The following is a 5,460-nucleotide window of genomic DNA, read 5'->3' as shown; positions in this document are numbered from 1 at the left end:
GAACGAGATGCCACAAAACTTTATCTTGGAAATTGAGGTGTTTGACTGTTGGGGAATCGACTTCATGGGGCCTTTTCCACCCTCTTATGGCAATCTCTACATACTTGTTGCAGTGGATTACGTTTCCAAATGGGTTGAAGCTGTCGCAAGTCCTACTAATGATTCGAAGGTGGTCCTCAAGATGTTCAAGCACATAATTTTTCCACGGTTTGGTGTTCCTAGGGTGGTAATAAGCGATGGGGGCACTCACTTTATCAACAAGCTTTTTGCAAACCTTTTGCGAAAACATGGCGTGACACACAAGGTCGCTACCCCTTACCATCCACAGACCAGTGGGCAGGTCGAGGTCTCTAATCAAGAAATCAAGAGCATCTTGGAGAAGACAGTCAACTCAACCAGAAAGGATTGGTCCTTAAAACTCAATGAGGCATTATGGGCATATCGGACTGCTTACAAAACACCCATCAGTACCACCCCTTTTCGGCTGGTTTATGGGAAATCATGTCACTTGCCTGTTGAGTTTGAGTATCATTCCTTATGGACGACCAAGCAGATGAACTTCAACCTCAAGTCCGCAGCAGAAAAACGCCTTATTCAGCTGAATGAGCTTGATGAGATTTGCATGGATGCTTATGAGAACACCAAGATATACAAAGAGAGGACCAAAGCCTTACACGACAAGAAGATTATCCCCAGGGATTNGATATGCTAAGAAGAAGTTCCTCAGAGATGTGCAACGCTACTTTTGGGATGAGCCTTTTCTTTACAAGCATTGTGCTGACGGCCTCTACAGGAGGTGTGTTCCAGAATCAGAAGTACAAGGAATTCTTTTTCATTGCCACGGTTCTAACTACGCGGGACACTTCGCTACTTTCAAAACCGCGACAAAAGTGCTCCAAGCAGACCTCTGGTGGCCTACTTTATTCCGAGATGCACACGACTTTGTCTCCCGATGCGACTCTTGCCAANGATAGCCAGACCACTCACCCAGCTGCTGTGCAAGGACATCTCTTTTGAGTTTACTGCAGATTGTTTGGAGGCTTTCCTAACAATCAAACAAGCACTGATCTCGGCTCCAATAGTACAACCACCCGATTGGGATCTACCATTCGAAGTTATGTGCGATGCAAGTGATTTTGCTGTGGGAGCGGTTCTGGGACAACGCAAAGATGGTAAGTTGCATGTTGTTTACTATGCTAGCAGGACACTCGATGGAACACAGACCAAGTACGCCACAACAGAAAAGGAATTACTCGCCATAGTCTTTGCCTTTGAAAAATTCAGATCCTATCTGGTTGGATCCAAGGTTATTGTGCACACAGATCACGCCGCACTGCGTTACTTGTTAACTAAGAAGGATGCTAAACCACGATTGCTGCGATGGATACTACTACTGCAGGAGTTCGATCTTGAGATAAGGGACAAGAAGGGGATTGAGAATGGGGTTGCGGACCACCTTTCTAGGCTAAGAATCGATGAAGAGATCCCCATAGATGACCGACTCCCCGAGGAGAATGTGTATGTGGTTGCAGCCTTCATCGACTGCTACAAGGAGAAAGAAGATGTTAAAGTACTTCAACAAACAGTTAACGATTCGCCATGGTATGCCGATATCGCAAACTATTTGTGTGCAGCAGAAGAACCTTCGAACTTCACTGGATATGCTAAGAAGAAGTTCCTCAGAGATGTGCAACGCTACTTTTGGGATGAGCCTTTTCTTTACAAGCATTGTGCTGACGGCCTCTACAGGAGATGTGTTCCAGAATCAGAAGTACAAGGAATTCTTTTTCACTGCCACGGTTCTAGCTACGCGGGACACTTCACTACTTTCAAAACCGCGACAAAAGTGCTCCAAGCAGGCCTCTGGTGGCCCACCTTATTCCGAGATGCACACGACTTTATCTCCCGATGCGACTCTTACCAGCGACGTGGAAACATCAGCAAACAGAACGAGATGCCACAAAACTTTATCTTGGAAATCGAGGTGTTTGACTGTTGGGGAATCGACTTCATGGGGCCTTTTCCACCCTCTTATGGCAATCTCTACATACTTGTTGCAGTGGATTACGTTTCCAAATGGGTTGAAGCTGTCGCAAGTCCTACTAATGATTTGAAGGTGGTCCTCAAGATGTTCAAGCACATAATTTTTCCACGGTTTGGTGTTTCTAGGGTGGTAATAAGCGATGGGGGCACTCACTTTATTAACAAGCTTTTTGCAAACCTTTTGCGAAAACATGGCGTGACACACAAGGTCGCTACCCCTTATCATCCACAGACCAGTGGGCAGGTCGAGATCTCTAATCGAGAAATCAAGAGCATCTTGGAGAAGACAGTCAACTCAACCAGAAAGGATTGGTCCTTAAAACTCGATGAGGCATTATGGGCATATCGGACTGCTTACAAAACACCCATCGGCACCACCCCTTTCCGACTGGTTTATGGGAAATCATGTCACTTGCCTGTTGAGTTTGAGAATCATTCCTTATGGGCGACCAAGCAAATGAACTTCAACCTCAAGTCCGCAGCAGAAAAGCGCCTTATTCAGCTGAATGAGCTTGATGAGATTCGCATGGATGCTTATGAGAACACCAAGATATACAAAGAGAGGACCAAAGCCTTACACGACAAGAAGATTATCCCCAGGGATTTTGCTGCGAACGATTTGGTCCTTCTTTTCAATTCAAGGCTGAAGATATTTCCTGGGAAGCTGCGTTCCCGTTGGTCCGGACCTTTTCGAATCAAGGAAGTCATGCCTTATGGTGCTGTTGTACTTTGGGACCAAGAGGGCAAAGAATTCACTGTCAATGGCCAGCGTCTTAAACCGTACCTAGCGGAGTATGACCCAATTGAGACTTCCCTCCCTCTGGAGGAACCACAAGCTGCTTAAGCAGCAAGAAAAGTCAGGCTCGAGACTATAAACAAGGGCTAATGGGAGGCAACCCAAAGGGTTTGCATTAGCTTACCTTTTTCTCTTTGGTTTTGTTTTTCTTTTCTTAGGAGATTTGCTATTTTTGTATTCTTTACAGAGTTACTCGAGAATCACGTTTGGTAGTGAGTTTGATTTCAGGAACAGGTTCTAAACGCAGAAGATGCGAAACCCTTTTCAAGGAAAGTTCCGTGGTGGTCTGGATCAGCTGATCTAATTCTGGATTGACTGATCCTCGTTCCAGGTAAGTAAAATCGAGGGACGTAAAAAACCAAAGAAAAAAAAAAAAGAGGGGGAAGGAAGAAAATTGGTTTTCGGGTTTATGAACTTAAATTGAACCGGGTTAAACCGGATTCGTGTTCACACCCCATAAAACCTAATTTCTTTTCTTCTTCCTTCCTTCCTCGCCGTCCATAAGCTCGATTTCCCTCTCCTCTCAAATCCTCTCTTGATTGATTCGAATTTTGGGTTTCTTCAACTTGATTTTTCATCCTTTACCCAACCCAATTTTTGTATCAATCATTCAAACAAGGTAAGTGCTTCCTCTCCAAATTTATATTCGATTTCGGCGATTCCAAGACAATGCCTAAACGAAGCCGTAGCGGTAAGGAGACTGCCACTCCTTCCGAAGAACCGCCAACGAGAGTTTGGAGTGATGAGGATACTAAGGGTTGTAAGCTACTTGGACAATGCAAGATGGAGCCGACTCGTTTTGTCGATCGGGAGCTCTTTGAGAAGATGGGTATGCTGTCGGATTTTGATGAGTTGGTGAAAAATTTGGGATNGCCTTACACGACAAGAAGATTATCCCCAGGGATTTTGCTGCGAACGATTTGGTCCTTCTTTTCAATTCAAGGCTGAAGATATTTCCTGGGAAGCTGCGTTCCCGTTGGTCCGGACCTTTTCGAATCAAGGAAGTCATGCCTTATGGTGCTGTTGTACTTTGGGACCAAGAGGGCAAAGAATTCACTGTCAATGGCCAGCGTCTTAAACCGTACCTAGCGGAGTATGACCCAATTGAGACTTCCCTCCCTCTGGAGGAACCACAAGCTGCTTAAGCAGCAAGAAAAGTCAGGCTCGAGACTATAAACAAGGGCTAATGGGAGGCAACCCAAAGGGTTTGCATTAGCTTACCTTTTTCTCTTTGGTTTTGTTTTTCTTTTCTTAGGAGATTTGCTATTTTTGTATTCTTTACAGAGTTACTCGAGAATCACGTTTGGTAGTGAGTTTGATTTCAGGAACAGGTTCTAAACGCAGAAGATGCGAAACCCTTTTCAAGGAAAGTTCCGTGGTGGTCTGGATCAGCTGATCTAATTCTGGATTGACTGATCCTCGTTCCAGGTAAGTAAAATCGAGGGACGTAAAAAACCAAAGAAAAAAAAAAAAGAGGGGGAAGGAAGAAAATTGGTTTTCGGGTTTATGAACTTAAATTGAACCGGGTTAAACCGGATTCGTGTTCACACCCCATAAAACCTAATTTCTTTTCTTCTTCCTTCCTTCCTCGCCGTCCATAAGCTCGATTTCCCTCTCCTCTCAAATCCTCTCTTGATTGATTCGAATTTTGGGTTTCTTCAACTTGATTTTTCATCCTTTACCCAACCCAATTTTTGTATCAATCATTCAAACAAGGTAAGTGCTTCCTCTCCAAATTTATATTCGATTTCGGCGATTCCAAGACAATGCCTAAACGAAGCCGTAGCGGTAAGGAGACTGCCACTCCTTCCGAAGAACCGCCAACGAGAGTTTGGAGTGATGAGGATACTAAGGGTTGTAAGCTACTTGGACAATGCAAGATGGAGCCGACTCGTTTTGTCGATCGGGAGCTCTTTGAGAAGATGGGTATGCTGTCGGATTTTGATGAGTTGGTGAAAAATTTGGGATTTGGTACTTTCGCTGAGCAAGCATGGGACTTGCATGATCGGCTCGCACGAGAGTTCCTCGCCACTGTGCAAGTCGATTCGCCGGGTGGTTCTGATATGATGGCCGAGCAGTGTTCGATCAGCTTCTTCCTACTCAGGAAACACTATGTCATCTACATGTTTGATCTATGTGACATCTTCGGTTTCCCCAGAAACACATTATGCACGATGGAGAGGCTCGACAGTAGGACAAAAATTTGGAAGCTTGTTGCTGCTGGGCAATATGCTTCTCGAAGCGCAAGACAGTCTCGCATCCGCAACCCCGTCCTCCGAATCACGGCGAAGTTCCTGAGTAACACAATTTATGCTAGGGCTGAGACTAGCACATTGCAGCTACCTGAGTTGTGGATGTTTTTCCATGGTCTTCGCAGGTTCCTTCACGCTCCGGATTCCCCTTTGTACCAGCAGACTCATGATGTCAACTTTGGTTTCCTGCTATCTAAGGAGTTTGAGCAGGTTCGGAGGAGCATGGCTCATGCTAAGAACAAGAGAGTTCTCATCGGCAGTTTGGTGACCCCTATCATTGAGTATTGCGGTGTTGTTTTACCACCGCACGCTAAGGTGTCACAGCGGAAGTTGCTTGACCTCAAGTACATGTTTACTAGTGAAATTTTG

At 45.1% G+C, this 5,460-nt stretch overlaps 1 pseudogene; it reads left to right on the top strand.

Annotated features, from left to right (window-relative positions):
• Window positions 1-2,887, top strand: part of LOC109126462 — a 6,869-nt pseudogene extending 3,982 nt beyond the window's left edge.

The sequence above is a fragment of the Camelina sativa genome, chromosome 9, assembly GCF_000633955.1.
Source record: "Camelina sativa cultivar DH55 chromosome 9, Cs, whole genome shotgun sequence".
Taxonomy (NCBI): Eukaryota; Viridiplantae; Streptophyta; class Magnoliopsida; order Brassicales; family Brassicaceae; genus Camelina; species Camelina sativa.
This window is presented reverse-complemented; position numbering and strand designations above follow the sequence as displayed.